The sequence below is a fragment of the Schistocerca piceifrons genome, chromosome 1, assembly GCF_021461385.2.
Source record: "Schistocerca piceifrons isolate TAMUIC-IGC-003096 chromosome 1, iqSchPice1.1, whole genome shotgun sequence".
Lineage (NCBI taxonomy): Eukaryota > Metazoa > Arthropoda > Insecta > Orthoptera > Acrididae > Schistocerca > Schistocerca piceifrons.
The window spans coordinates 549,549,210-549,565,564 of NC_060138.1; the positions used below are offsets into that span (position 1 = coordinate 549,549,210).

Genomic DNA, 16,355 nt, shown 5'->3' on the forward strand with positions numbered 1-16,355 from the left:
GTCTGTGACTATTTCTTCGAAAATTTAAAGAATCCTCACAAAATACGACGTAAAAAGTGTCCTTTTGCCTTTGGCCATAACCAGAGCCCTTCTTGGATCTGTGGGAGATAATTTGGGATTGAGAAAGGCTGGGGTATATAAAATTGCCTGTCATAGCGGGAAGGCGTATATTGGACAGACTATTCGTACGGTTCATGACCGATGTGTGGAACATAAGCTTCAAGGTCGATCGCCCCAGACAGAATAATCTGGCGTCGCTGAACATTGTCTCAATGAAGGTCGTAATGTGTCATTTAAAGAGACACAAATTGTTGCTTCGCTTCCCGTTACTGGTATTGTGTACTTAAGAAATCCACCGAAATAAGATTATCCGGTGACATTATTAATAGAGAGATAGGTTTTTCTTTAAGCGAGGTGTGGCATCCTACTTTATCAGATACAAAAAAACAACGTCCTAGTTTTCGAACGGCTACATCTTAACGTGCGATTCATCGCTTTTGTTAGTTCCTGCCACGGGCGGCGCGGCGCGGCAATTCTCCGCTTCGCAGAGAACAGCCCTTTCACTTCTCGCGCACGCGCAGCAGCTAGTTCTCGGGGTATAAAGGAGTCGCCGCATCTGATGTTACCTCAGTTCCGGCGTGATTGTGCACCTCCAATCTCACCTGAAGATGGTGGCCAGTTGCAATGTCGATATCGTGTCGTCCGGCAGTATAGCCGTGAAGAGCATCAACAAGCATTACGCCTGACAAATCTAGGTAATCACAGCTTCTTTCCTGTTGGACTAGAATCGTGCGATTAGGCAAGAAGCAAAGTTTCACAGAACAACCAAAGGAAAAAAATACGGATATTGTTAATGTTTCATTATATCATGCGAAAAAATATTTCTTTTGTCATCTGTTATCCGACGTCAAACTCGAAATCAAAACTATCAGTAGTTCTGCATTCAGGTTGACTGGATCGCAATGGTAATAGTCAGACATCAGGCAAGGAATCCCTTTACTGCTCACATGACGCGTTTCGGAATTTATCCCTCATCAGATATCCAGGAGCACTTACTGCACGTAGATCGTTTCAAGTTGTATGTGAAACAAACATTTGTATTCCTTGCCTTCAAAAATGGCTCTGAGCACTGTTAAACAGTGGAGGTCATCAGTCTCCTAGAATTTAAAACTACTTAAACCTAACTAATCTAAGGACATCACATACATCCATGCCTGAGGCAGGATTCGAACCTGCGACCGTAGCGGTTCCAGACTGAAGCGCCTAGAACCGCTTGGCCACAGCGGCCTGCATTCCTTGCCTGATGTTTGACTTTTATTACCTGAATGGAGAACTGCTGATTATTATAATAATGGTCGCCTGCCTACTACATGATTTTTTTTACAATTATACTATTAAAATTAAAACTTTCTCTAAAGTCTTGGTGTCCCTGGGACCGATATCTTGCTTGTATCAGAGTCGACTAACAGGCAGAAGTGGTCGGGATACTCTATTCCCGGGGGGGAATGAATTGTCTGTATACATAATTAAGTTTGTAAGAAACCCTCAGCGTGGGTGTCTTAGTCGCACCCGGACAATTTTTCAAATTAACAGCTGCTTCTCTGCAAACGAATTGTCACAATATGTGTCATTCAGTGGTGCAATAGGCCAGGCCGCATCATTAGAAATAATGCGTGGGAGAAAATAATTAAATGAAACACAATATTCTAAATCCTTAACTGCTTGTGTTGATAAGAACATGAACTGTATAGCCAGGTATTACAGATCTTCCTAAATGACTAACCTCTGTAATTCTTGTGCTGCAGGAAATATCAGACTCTGGAAATGGAAGTGTAGAAAAAGGCGACTTACTTGCCTTATTTTTATTCACTAAAAGCTTATGGCTCCATATTCTGCGCTAACTCGTCACCCGAGGAGAAAAAATGTTTGTTGCGCCGAACTGTGCAATAATGATAATGTGTGGTGTCCTCTCTTGTAGACTGTTTTTTAAACGGCTGAGCATACTGATAGCAGCATCACAGCACATTTCATTATTTAGCTTGTTGTACAATTGTAACGTCGGTAAGTATAATACTAAAAGGAAAAATGACAGTCTGCGTCACTCAGACTTAACGTGACAGAAATGAATGCGGTATTCAGCTACAAAAATCTTATATGTATTCAGTGATGTAATGAATTTATGAATTAAGTGGATAATAAAATTAACTTCAAACACAAACTGAAGTCATATGTGGTTGACAACTTCTACTCTCTAGAAGAATTTCTAACAGTGTACTAAAAATGGTTCAAATGGCTCTGAGCACTATGGGACTTAACATCTGTGGTTATCAGTCCCCTAGAACTTAGAACTACTTAAACCTAACTAACCTATGGACATCACACAAATCCGTGTCCGAGACAGGATTCGAACCTGCGACCGTAGCGGTCACGCGGTTCCAGACTGAAGCGCCTAAAACCGCACGGCCACATCGGCCGCAACAGTGTACTACTGTGATTTGTGTGTGCGTTTTATAGAAGATGAGAAACAAAAACAAACATAAAACATTTTTAAAAAATCGTAAAGAAACCATGTAATTGGCCAACATGTACCGATATCATCCGCTAATATTAGGTTGGTGCATAAGTTTGCAGCGTTTTTGTTGTGCATGTGGATGTGTCATGAAAGAAGGATATAAGATGAACAGCAACAAAAGCAAAACGAGGATAATGGAATGTAGTCTAATTAAATCAGGTGAAGCTGAGGGAATTGGATTAGGAAATGAGACACTTAAAGTGGTAAAGGAGTTTTGCTATTTTGGGAGCAAAATAGCTGATGATGGTCGAAGTAGAGAGGATATAAAATGTAGACTGGCAATGGCAAGGAAAGCGTTTCTGAAGAAGAGAAATTTGTTAACATCGAGTACAGATTTAAGTGTCAGGAAGTCGTTTCTGAGAGTATTTGTATGGAGTGTAGCCATGTATGAAAGTGAAACATGGACGATAAATAGTTCGGACAAGAAGAGAACAGAAGCTTTCGAAATGTGGTGCTACAGAAGAATGCTGAAGATTAGATGGGTAGATCATGTAACTAATGAGGAGGTATTGAATAGAATTGGGGAGAAGAGGAGTTTGTGGCACAACTTGACTAGAAGAAGGGATCGGTTGGTAGGACATGTTCTGAGGCATCAAGGGATCACCAATTTAGTATTGGAGGGCAGCGTGGAGGGTAAAAATCGTAGAGGGAGACCAAGAGATGAATACACTAAGCAGATTCAGAAGGATGTAGGCTGCAGTACGTACTGGGAGATGAAGCAGCTTGCACAGGATAGAGTAGCATGGAGAGCTGCATGAAACCAGTCACAGGACTGAAGACCACAGCAACAACAATTGGTTCATTTATCGCTTCTCATTTTTTTATTTGTAGTTCGCTGCATCTGAGTCTACATAATGTCAGTTTCTCATTTGGAGATAGAGTGGAGATGTGACTCTATAAAATGGTGTGCCAAGTCTAGAAATTGGAACATTTTCGACATATTCTTCTGTTTTAGTTCGATAGAGGGGTGACAGCAGCGGACGCGCCATGTATGGAGATAATGCCATTAGACAGAGTACGCCAAGAAAATGGTTTTCTCGTTTTAAGGAGGATCGTTTTGACATTGCTGAATCTCCGCGTTCGGGGAGACCTCCGGGGTTTTATGACGAGCGTTTTAACGCATTAATCCACAATGATCCACGTCAGTGTATACGAGAATTGGCAAATGTGGTGAACTGCGATCATTCGGCCATGCAGTGGGGAAGGTTCAAAAATACATCTCTGCTTGCTCGTCATCAATTGGCTCGTGAACAACATGACCGTTCCTATCCTGTATCGTTACTGGTGACAATAAATGGTTTCTTTACGCTAACACAGGGAACATAATGTAATGGCAAAGCCCAGACAAAGCAGCAACTACCCTTACAAAGACCTACGCGCATCCATAGACGATAACGTTATATATGTGTGGGAAACAGCGATGGTGCGGTGCACTACGAATTGCTTCCCCGGAGTGTAACCATCACTGCTGACATTTACTGTCAACAACAAAGACGTCTTGCAGAAGCAGTTCAGGAACAACGACCAGGGAGACTGCATGAAGTGATGCTCCTCCACGATAACGTCCGCCCGCTACTTGACTGACAAAAAGCGCTATGAAGAAGTTGGGTTGGCAAGTCATTCCGCACCTGTCTTATTCATCTGATCTTGCGCCCTCAGATTTTCACTTTTTTCGCTCCCCATCGAGCCGCTTCAACGTACCTCCTTTCCAGATGAAAACGCGCTCCGAGCAAGACTCGACGAGTTCTTCGCCTCAAAACCATGCGATTTCTACAGTCCTGGAATCGAAAAGTTACCGAAGCGTTGGTAGACTGTTGCAAATAGTGAAAGAGAATATGTAATTGGTAACTGAAGACCTTGTTATGTATATATGTTTTGTTTATTAAACTTAAGGAAAACGCTACGAACTTATACATTAGCGCAGTAAGATGTACTACACTGATGTGCAAAACTTACAGACAGAGCAGTTTTCCAAGATGTGTGACTGGCAGCTCGATGAATCTTGGACTATACATAGAAACAACTGCTTTAGTATAGTACAGAAGGTAACTGAAAGAAATTTGCATTGAAACGAACCGAAATACACTACTGGCCATTAAAATTGCTACACCGTAAGAAATTCAGTTGATAAACGGGTATTCATTGGACAAATATATTATACTAGAACTGACGTGTGATTACATTTTCATGCAGTTTGGGTGCATAGATCCTGAGAAATCAGTACCCAGAACAACCACCTCTGGCCGTAATAACAGCCTTGATACGCCTGGGCATTGAGTCAAACAGAGCTTGGATGGCGCGTACAGGTACAGCTGCCCATGCAGCTTCAACGCGATACCACACTTCATCAAGAGTAGTGACTGGCGTATTGTGACGAGCCAGTTGCTCGGGCACCATTTTCTGCATCCAGAAAGGCCCGTACAGGACCTGCAACGTGCGGTCGTGTATTATCCTCCTGAAATGTGGGGTTTCGTAGGAATCGAATGAAGGGTAGAGCCACGGGTCGTAGCACACCTGAAATGTAATGTCCACTGTTCAAAGTGCCGTCAATACGAGCAAGAGGTGACAGAGACGTGTAACCAATGATACCCCATACCATCACGCCGAGTGATACGCCAGTATGGCGATGACGAATACACGCTTCCAATGTGCGTTCACCGCGATGTCGCCAAACACGGAAGCGACCATCATGATGCTGTAAACAGGACCTGGATTCATCCGAAAAAAATGACATTTTGCCATTCGTGCACCCAGGTTCGTCGTTGAATACACCATCGCAGGCGCTCCTGTCTGTGATTCAGCGTCAAGGGTAACCGCAGCCATGGTCTCCGAGCTGATAGTCCATGCTGCTGCAAACGCCGTCGAACTGCTCGTGCAGATGGTTGTTTCCTTGCAAACGTCCCCATCTGTTGACTCAGGGATCGAGACGGCCTGCATCCACCGATTGCACATTCTGCTAACAGTCATCGGATCTCGACCAACGCGAGCAGCAATGTCGCGATACGATAAACCGCAATCGCAACAGGCTACAATCCGACCTTTATCAAAGTCGGAAACGTGATGGTACGCATTTCTCCTCCTTACACGAGGCAACACAACAACGTTTCACCAGGCAACGCCGGTCAACTGCTGTTTGTGTATGAGAAATCGGTTGGAAACTTTCCACCGGCGCCAAACTTGTGTGAATGCACTGAAAAGTTAATCATTTACATATCACAGCATCTTCTTCCTGTCGGTTAAATTTCGCGTCTGTAGCAATTAATCTTCGTGGTGTAGCAATTTTAATGTCCAGTAGTGTAACATTTAAGTACATTGTGATCGCTGCGATTTATATGAAGATGGTATCTGTTCTTTCGGAGACGAGTGTGGGTCTCAAGGGGAGCGTGCCAGAGATAAGTCCCTATCCCCTGTGTCCTCGGTGGCTCAGTCGGATAGATCGTGTGCCAGGTAAGCAGGAGATCCCGGGTTCGAGTCCCAGTCGGGACACAAATTTTCCACTGTCTCCGTTGATATTTTCAACGCCTGTAAGCAGCCAATTGGACTACATTGTAATTTCATACCGCGATTTAGGGTCGTCGACTGAACATTACAAAAGGCGGGACATGATTCTTAATTGGGTGTGTGATCACTGCGGACAGCAAAACATACTCTGTAACATGCCCTCATTCTAAACACAATGTTGATAACGAGTTGTTCTTGTGGAAAAGCATCCTATTCCTCCACCACTGTGGTTGACAGCTGTTGTGCATGTGGACGTCCTACAATACGTCTTCTCAACGGAGCCCACACGTTAGGTGGTATTCAAGTTTGGGAACGGGTAGGCCAGTCCATTCGCAGGATATCCTCTCGTTTCAAGAGCTCCTCCAACTGTGCTATTCGATGGGATAACACGTTGTCATCCATGAAAAATGAAGTCAAGGTCGAATGCGCCTCTGAAAAGGCGAACGTGGGGGATGGGTTACATTCTCGCGATAACGTTGACTGGCGAGTGTCCCGTATTCAAAGATTTGCAGATCAGCAAGCAAATGCAGCATTACTCCTCCCAACATCATAACACGTGGACTATCAAAACGATCATGTTCCACAATGTTCCTGGGTGCATTACGTTTTCACTTCTCATCATATGATGTGCGTCTAGAATCATTACTTGGATTGAATCTGTTATCCGAGAAGAGCATGTGATCCCACTCCTCGTTGGTCCAGCCCCTCTGGTCTTGGCACAATCGCAAACACCGTCGCAGAAGTACAGGTGTCAACGCAACTCAGCCTAGCACACGTCGGACGATGAGATCACCCCCATGCAGTCACTGTGCCACTGTGGGACGTGCGACAGTGTGCCTTAAATGTGGCTGCAATTGCACCCACTATTTGACGTGGGTCCCTTCCTGTCTGTCGCACAATGTAGCGGTCATCTTATGTTGTAGCTTGCCGTGGTCGACCAACTGCTCTCCTTCGGGCTCCACATGCATGTGAAACACTGTTACGAGCAGTACCAGTCTCCTGGGCTACACTTGTCGTCATTCGTCCTTCTTCCATTTTCCCCAAGATTCGTCCCCTGTGTGAAGTCATACATATGTTGTCTCTGGACTATGTTGGAATGAAGACCGCCACTACAATGCACCGTAACTGCTCCCTGATCGACGCTCACTATCTTTACCCGTTACTTCAAGAGCCTCGTGTTGCCGGGCCAGCCCCATTTGGCGTTGTAGTCACGCTGACCTAATGCTATGTGACGTCCAGCTTTCTGTGCGCGATTGGGAGACGTCTGGCAACATATTTCTGTACATTCATTTATTTCCACCGAGTAGTTAATATGCCACGTTACTGTATCTGTCTCGCCCTTAAGTTCTGCACAGCAGTTTATAACTGTAACACTGACTCGTTCTGTTAATATATCGTAGCGAGAGCAATTATTATTCACTTAACATGCAAATACGAGGGGCGTTTAGTAAGTAATGCAATACATTTTTTTTCTGGAAGCAGGATGGTCTTATTCTTGTTGTTGTTGTTGTGGTCTTCAGTCCTGAGACTGGTTTGATGCAGCTCTCCGTGCTACTCTATTCTGTGCAAGCTTCTTCATCTCCCAGTACTTACTGCAACCTACATGGTCTTATTAAGGATTCCAATAACCATATTATTCCCCACTGTTTTGGCTACAAACAAAAATTACACGAAGCGAAATGTAGTTTGAGGTGAACTATGCGAGAGGAGTTCAACGAATTCGAAAGTGAAGTTCTACGTACTGACTTGGCAGAAAATCCTAAGAAATTTTGGTCTTATGTCAAAGCGGTAGGTGCATCAAAACAAAATGTTCAGACACACTGTGACCAAAATGGTACTGAAACAGAGGATGACAGACTAAAAGCCGAAATATCAAATGTCTTTTTTCCAAAGCTGTTTCACAGAGGAAGACTGAACTGTAGTTCGTTCTCTAGATGAAAAAATGGTAGATATCGAAATAGATGGCAGAGGGATAGAAAAACAATTAAAATCGCTCAAAAGAGGAAGGCCGCAGGACCTGATTGGATACTAGTTCGATTTTACACAGAGTATACGAAGAAACTTGCCCCCCTTCTTGCAGCGGTGTACCGTAGGTCTCTAGAAGAGCGTAACTTTCCAAAAGATTGGAAAAGGGCACAGGTCATCCCCGTTTTCAAGAAGGGACGTCAAACAGATGTGCAGAACTATAGACCCATAACTCTAACGTCGATCAGTTATAGAATTTTGGAATACGTATTATGTTTGGGTATAATGACTTTTCTGAAGACCAGAAATCTACTCTGTAGGAATCAGCATAGGTTTCGAAAAAGACGATCGTGAGAAACCCAGCTCGCGCTATTCGTCCACGAGACTCAGAGGGTCACAGACACGGGTTCCCAGGTAGATTCCGTGTTTCTTGACTTCCGCAAGGCGTTTCATACAGTTTAAAAAAATATTCAAATGAGTGTGAAATCTTATGGACCTTAACTGCTAAGTTCATCAGTCCCTAAGCTTACACACTACTTTACATAAATTATCCTAAGGACAAACACACACACGCGTAAAGAAAACACGAAAGTCAAAACGCTGTCTAATGCGAGGCGATATGTCCTGAGACGCATGAGAGGTTAGACTAGCAAGCTGAGCGACAGGTAGGTGCTTAAGTACTTGATCGGGGACGCCGCTATTGGCTGCTGCAACTACGTATTCCACTGTGGCGCCCTCACTCTAAATGCGGGCCAGGAGGCGCGCGCCGCCACGGCTGATGGCGCGGTGGTACAGAGACCTCTATGGGTCTTCGACGTCCATGACGTCTGGCGGGGTTTCAAATTCCGCGGCGTGCGGTACCAGATCCCTCCCCCCTGAAACCTGCGCGTAGGAGCAGAAACGCCCCGGACGGTGCCGAGGTGGGCGGCAGTGGGAAGAGGAGCCGGGCTCATCAACCGCTATTGGGGGGAGGGGGGGGGGGGAGGAAGGGACGCCCGAGGTATCCATGACAGCCGATCCAGAGTCCAGGGCGGCGAAGGGAGCCGCCGATCCACCCGGAGGCGGAGAGGGCCGGCGGCAGGCCTCGGGGAAACGGCAACCGGGGGCAGGGACGGCGACTCGAGGACCACGTCCGTACCTGAAGGAGGTAGGGACAGAGGCGGCGGCGCGAGTCCCGCGGCGGCACGTGGGCGGAGCTGATATGATGGAGGCGTTCCATGCCTTTCGATGTCTGCGCCGACGTCACACGCCGCGACGACCGTGGCAAGTGCCTTGAGCCCGTACTCGCGGGCCCACACGGCCGTTCCAGGGGCGTACTGCCGCGAGGGCAGGGAGTGGGGGCGAGAGGAGGATGGCATCAGCAAATTGAGCAGGGTCCGCGGCTGTCGCCCATGAAGGAGCTCCACCGGACTGCGACTGCATAGCGTGATAGGTGCTCAAAAACAGGGTGATGTTCAACATAGTTGTGTCGACCACCTTAGTCAACTGTTGTTTAAAAGTGCGGTCAAGCCTCTCTGATGCGCCATTGGATGAAGGGTGGAAAGGTGGGCTACAGATATTTTTGATACCATTGGCCTGACAGAAGTCGTGGAAGGAGGACGCCGGGAATTGGGGACCATTATCGGAGACCAATGTGTGGGGCAGACCCTCAATGGCGAGAACCTGGGCCAGGGCCGTGAGTGTAGCCTCCGTGGTGGTGGATGCCATTCGGACAACATATGGGTATTTGGAGTAGGCATCAACGATGAGTAACCACATGGACAACAAAAACGGACCCGCAACATCGATATGGATGCGATCCCAGAGCCAGCGAGGCACAGGCTAGGGTGCAAGGGACTGAGGGTGACCACCTGGTGACGCACACAGACAGTGCACCCACGGACCATGCACTCAATATCGCCATCGATGCCGGGCCAATACACATGCCGGCGAACCAAAACTTTCATACGGGACATACCCCAGTGCCTGCGGTGTAACAAACTGAGCACTCGAAGCCACAATGCTGGAGGGATGACCTCCCGATGGGCATCGGACTCCGTGGCCAACAGAAGGACATCATTGACCATGGAGAGCCTGAGTGACAGTGGTGCCAGGGGCTGAAATCTGACTGCACTCGACGAGTGACATAGGACGGCCATCTGTGGACCACATAGTTGAGAAACTGCCGCAATACAGGGTCGTGGCAGCTAGCCGCGGCAATGTGAGCACCCATAAGAGGCAGACTGTCCAGCGCATCCCGGCAGACAGAATCAATATGAAAGCAGAGGACCTCCTGTTGGTCAAAGGCAGAATCGGGGCCCAGTGGGAGAGGTGACAAAGCATCTGCGTTAGCATGGTGGGCGGTAGGATTGTATCGGATGGTGTAAGCGTAATTACGTATAAACAATGCCCAGCGCTGGAGACGTTGAGCCGTCCGCTCCAGAAGGTGAAAGTGGGGTCTGAAAAGTGTAACCAAGGGTTTATGGACTGTCAGGAGGGTGAAAGTTGCCCCAAAGAGATAAGTGTGAAATTTTTGGGCAGCGAACACGATCGCCAGAGCATCCTTTTCAATTTGGGAGTAGTTCCATTGTGTTGGGGTCAACGTCTTACAGGCATAAGCGATAGGCTGTTTGCAGCCGTCGGCGTCCCGGTGTGCAAGAGTGGCCCCAATACCGTATGCCGACGCATCAGTCACCACAACCAAGGGGCGGTCTGGAGAAAAGGGAGTAAGACAAGGGGCGGACTTCAGCATTGCCTTTAAATGGAAAAAAGCCTGGTCACAGGCAGGGGTCCACTCAAAAGGCACCCCTTTGGGACGCAAGTGATTGAGGGGTTGAACAACGGAGGCATCCTGGGGCAAGAACTTTAAGTAATAAGTAGCCTTGCCCAAAAATGCCATCTTTGCTAAGCCAGTGGCCTAAGCATTCCACTTCCGGTTGAAAAAACAACACTTGTCCAGCTGACAGCGTAAACCAGCAGACTGCAGAGCGTGAAATAAGGCGCTGAGGTTTTGCAAATGTTACTGGAGGGAACGCCCAGTGTCCAAGATGTCATCCAGATAATTCACACAGGCAGGGATAGGTTGCGTAAGCTGCTCCAAGAATCGCTGGAAAATGGCTGGCGCTGAAGAGACACCAAAGGGAAGGCGCTTGTATTTATACAATCCGAAAGATGTGTTGACAACCATGATGTTCTGAGATTCGGTGTCCAAGGGCACCTGGTGGTATGCCTCAGCCAGGTCGATCTCGGAAAAATACTCTCCCGCGGCAAGCTTAGCTAGAAGGTCTTCCTGCTGGGGGATGGGGTAAGTGTCAATGAGGAACTGAGCATTGACTGTAGCACCAAAGTCCCCACACAGTCGAAAGGACCCATTGGGTTTCCGTATGACCACCAGTGGCGTCTCCCATGCACTGTAAGTGACAGGCTCCAGCACGCCAGCGGCATGGAGCCGATCAAGTTCCTGCTTGACTGCGGGTCGTAAGGCCACCGGAAGGGGCCAGGCCCGGAAAAAGCGAGGCTGTGCATCCGACAGTAGGGTGATGTGTGCCTGAAAGCCGGAAGCACATCCGAGAACTGGTGAAAACAACGACGCAAAAGCGGAGCACAGATCGTCCAAGTCCCGAAAGGGAACAGCCGTGGAAACGACTTTAACTTCGTCGGAAATTGAAAACCCAAACAGTTGAAACGCATCCAGGCCAAATATATTCGAAGCCGACGGATGGTCGACGACAAAGAGGGGAACACACTTGTACATCGCCTGGACGACGAACTGCCCACAAAGGGGAATGGAACTGTCTCCGTAGTTGACCAAACAGCGAGAGGGAGGCGACAACACAGGAGAGCCCAGCCAGATATATGTCGCCATATTAATCAGGGAGACGGTAGCCCCAGTGTCGACCTGAAAACTGACATCCTCCGTGAAAATGCTGAGTGTAAGGAAAAGCTTCCACGCTGACGGGTTGTCCTGTGGGACGACCGATTGCAGAGTATGGACTGTATCTTGAGGCCCAGGGGGGCAAGACTGGAGCGAGTCGAGCTACTATGACAAACCGATCGGTTGTGGCCCTCCTTGTTACACAGCGTGCACGTTTTCCAGCGATAGGGACAATCAGCCCGCGAATGTGCAGTAAAGCACTGAGGGCAAGATGGAATGCGCCGCGCGACCGGCGACGAGGGGCTACCGGAGGCGCCGATGCCATAGAGACATCAGACAACGAGGAGTCCCGATGGCGCTGGCCTCTGTCGGCTGGGCCACGTCGACGTCGCAAGGGCGGAACCCGCCATGACGCCGCGATCGCCGCCACCTGCGGTCGCATCATAAGAGGCTCGTTAGCCGCTTGAGCAATTTCAAAGGAGTGGGCAATGCGGAGAATCTCTTCCAAGGAGGGGTTGTCGAGTTTCAACGCCGCAGTATGGACCTCAGGATCGGGAGCCAGCTGGACCACCACATCCTGGATCAGAGAGTCTGCATATGAAGCCTTACACCGCTGATTGGTACACGTAAAATCGCATCGACGGCTGAGACCCTGCAAGTCTGTGACCCAGGAACGATACGATTGACCAGGCTGTTTATGGCACTGGGTGAACTCCAGCCAAGAGGCGACCACATGGTAGCGTTGAGAATAATAGTTTGACAGCAAAAGGCAGATCTCCTGGAAAGAGAGAGCCACAGGATCAAACAATTGTGTCAACTTGCAGAGAAGAAAGAATGTGTCTGGGGAGGCCCAAGACAAAAACAACAACCACTGCAAGGAGTAGTCCATGACTTGAAAAGCCGTTAAATGTTGTTTCAGCCGATGTAAATAGGTTTCCCAGTCCTCGTTAGCGTCATTAAAGGGTGGAAACGACGGCGGACGTGGGAAAGCATCAGACATCCGAGGACCCTGAAGCTGTTGTGGTAATGTGTTCTGGGCATCGACTTTGTCTGTTAGCAACTGCAGCGACTTTTGTAAGATGTCTAACTGGAGCTGCTGCTGCTGCATGAGCTGCTGCTGTTGCTCCAGCAGACAGACCAATTTCTCCTACATACCAACAATGACCACCGTTTATCTCGTCACCAAAATGTTGTAACTGCGACCGGGACGGTTGCAGGGTAGAAATGATGGAAACCACGGCGAGACCCGCGGAGTGGCCCGCGAACAACAACACAACGAGAGAGGATGGACATGACCAACGAAGGACCTTAAGACACAACAAGAACAGACAACAGAGGCACGAACCAAACAAGACAACCACGTCCACTCGGAAAGAAGACACGAAAGTCAAAACGCTGTCTAATGCGAGGTGATATGTCCTGAGACGCACGCAAGGCTAGACTGGCAGGCTGAGCTTTTTTTTTTCTTTATTGTGATTTCTTTCCCCTGCCCCATATGGGCAGGGGAGGGCTGTCAGCGGCACAATCCGCCGCTCTTCAGCTGAGTGACATGGCTACTAAAATAAGAATAAAATGTTTCATACATAAGGCGATAAAAAGAGGAACATAAAACAGAGTAAAGGGAGAAAATGGAGGTAAAAATAGACTAACATGGAGACATTCATGGTGGACAGTTAAAAAAAAGGTCACCAGAAAGTTAAAAAACACAGTTGGCGAGTCTTAAAACACAGAGATGCCAGACACGGTCATAGGCGTTCTTGAGATCAAAGGAAACAAAGACAGCAGAGCGACGGGAGTTAAGTTGGGCGGAAAGAAGATTGGTAAGGTTAAGGAGCTGGTCGCCAGCAGAGAAGGAAGGCCAGAAGCCACATTGGCTAAGGGGAAGGAGGTGGTGCTGGTTAAGGTGGCGGTGAATATGGTGAGAGGGGATGGCCTCGAAGACCTTACTAAACATGGAGGTGAGGCAGATGGGACGACAGGAAGAGGTATCAGAGGGGGGTTTCTTAGGTTTAGGGAACAGCAGGACACGGGAAGTCTTCCACAGGTCGGGGTAAAATCCAGTGGACAGGAGGACATTGTACAGGGTAGCAAGGACAGACTGGAAGGATGGGGGGATTCCTTTAGGTGGCGGTAGGTGACGCCATCATGACCAGGGGCGGTGTTGTGTTTGGTGCGGAGGACGAGTGTGATGTCTTGTGCGGTGATGGGAGTGTTGATGTCTGAGGGGTGTAACCGATCCAAGTTCCGGAAGCTAGGGGCGGCCGGGGGGACAGAGGTATCAGTGTGGTCAAGGACAGTGGGGAAAAGGGAGTAATCAAAATGGGGATCGTCAGGAATGGACATGACTTCATATAGGTGGGAAGCAAAATGGTTAGCCTTACTGAGGTTGTCAGGAAAGGGTCGATCATCATGGAGGATGGGGTAATGCGGTGTGGGATGGCTGCCAGTAAGGCGGTGGAAGGCTGACCAGAACTTGGAGGATTGACAGGGAGGGTGGAGTTGAGGCGTGTGCACGTCTGGCGCCAGTCCCGGCGTTTCTTTGCTGTAAGGAGGTTCTGGATGTGTCACTGTAATTGCCGGTGGTGGGTGAGAGTATCCCGGTCACGAGTGCGGAGGAAGGAGCGGTAGAGCCTGCAGGATTCATGCAGAAGTAGGACGGCCTGTGGAGGAAGCGTAGGGCGGTGAGGGTGGATGAATTTGGTAGGGACATGAGCCTCCACAGCGTCAGTTACGGTCTTCTGAAGGAAGGGTTTGGGTGATGTCATCAGGGTGGTGAAAGGTGAGGGGGTAGATTTCGACCTGCAAGGCAATGGATTCCCGGTAGGCATCCCAATTGGCATGGTGGTAGTCATGGACAGACTTTGGAGGGGCAGCTGGGCAGGTGGCTGCAGGGGCAGGACGGGTAGAGGAGACGGTGAGAAGGACAGGGAGATGGTCACTACCGACGGGATCGAGGACAGCAACGGCGATGCGACCAAGGAGGTTGGGGGAAGCGAGGATAACATCGGGGGTGGAGTTACTTTCAGGACGAGTGTGCTGTGGCGGAGGAACAAGGTCACCATGGAGGGTGGCAAGGAACTGCAGGCTGAGCGACAGACAGGTGCTTAAGTACTCGATCGGGGACGCCGCTATTGGCCGCTGCAACCACGTGTTCCACTGTGGCGCCCTCACTCTAAATGTGGGCCAGGAGGCGCGCGCCACCACAGCTTACGGCGCGATGGTACAGAGACCTCTATGGGTCTTCGACGTCCTTGACATCTGGCGGGGACTCAAATTCCGCGGCGTGCGGAACCAGAACGCCCCTTGCATCCTTTTTACCACATCCCCAAGATGGGAGGGAGGAGACATCGTGGCCAGGCCTCGGGTTGCGACGCCCTGCCCACCTTGCCTCCGTCACCCCACTACCTGATCCACTTCCCACAAAAAAAAAGAGAAAAAAAGTGTTAGTCTCCAAAGTGGAAGATCAGTGTTCAAATCTTCCTCCTGCCAATTTTTTTACTTAATTATGAACTTTTTCGTCCAATCATTGACGTGTTTGTTCTCCTTCTGTAGTCTTGGGAATTGTCGTACTATACAGATTATGGGTCATGTAGTAAAACAGTCGCAAGTCAATGTGATGAATAGTGAGAGCAGGCGAGATACAGCATAGACCTCTCACAGAAATCAAAACAACGAATAAACGGGTGTGAACTATACTGTGTTACAACAAAGGAATTCAAGAGTCAAAACTTCCAAAACAGAACGCAAGAGTCATAATATGTGTTACTTGTGTAGAACAAATGGGAGGTACGTGTGTCTGGAGGCTGCTCCCTTACACTTCGCTGTTGTAAACGAAAGTTACACCACGACGCAGTCACAAATGTGAATTCGATGAACAGATTCGTCATTAACCGAACTGATGTTTCATAATTTTGTAAAAAAATAATAATAATAATCACGACGCATTGGCTATTCATTTGTGCTCGATGTTGCATATATTAACCCTGGACCATTCAGTTTCCATTTTGCTTCTTTTTTCACGCTTCAGTACACCTTCTTTCTGTTTCCATGCTCGATCTGTGTTCAGTTTTTGACAGTCTGTCCATTGGGTACCTTACTATGAGGGAGGGAGGGGGGGGGATTCCTTTGTCAGATCCTCCACACACAGATATGTCCATCGTGATGCTGAACTGAGACCCGTATGGAAAGAGAACGTGGTTACACTCTTGTTGTAATTGGGTGCACCACAGCCTCTGTGTCAACGGAAGCCGCAAATGGTCGCCGTGATTCAGACGTAGTGCGACTACTGCTCGTGTGGTTGTCGTCACACTGCAAACAAGGATCTACAGGATGATTACGTGATGATGTTTCAAACTTTCAGGGTAGAGATCAGAATCGGAGCGAGTACGAGTCTAACGCTCGGGTTGCATAATTTACAAATCAAGGTGTCTATGTCACAATAGTGTTAACTGGCTTCCTTTGCTC

The 16,355-nt window shown here is 48.3% G+C and overlaps 1 protein-coding gene across 1 annotated transcript in view; it reads left to right on the forward strand.

The window, feature by feature from the left end:
* Positions 1 to 659: 659 nt before the first annotated feature.
* LOC124709256 (dipeptidyl peptidase 1-like) overlaps positions 660 to 16,355 on the forward strand; it is a 105,498-nt gene continuing 89,802 nt past the window's right edge. The window contains exon 1 of the mRNA XM_047240826.1: positions 660 to 755. The gene's annotated coding sequence lies outside the window, so the exon portion shown is untranslated. The remainder of the gene's footprint in view (positions 756 to 16,355) is intronic.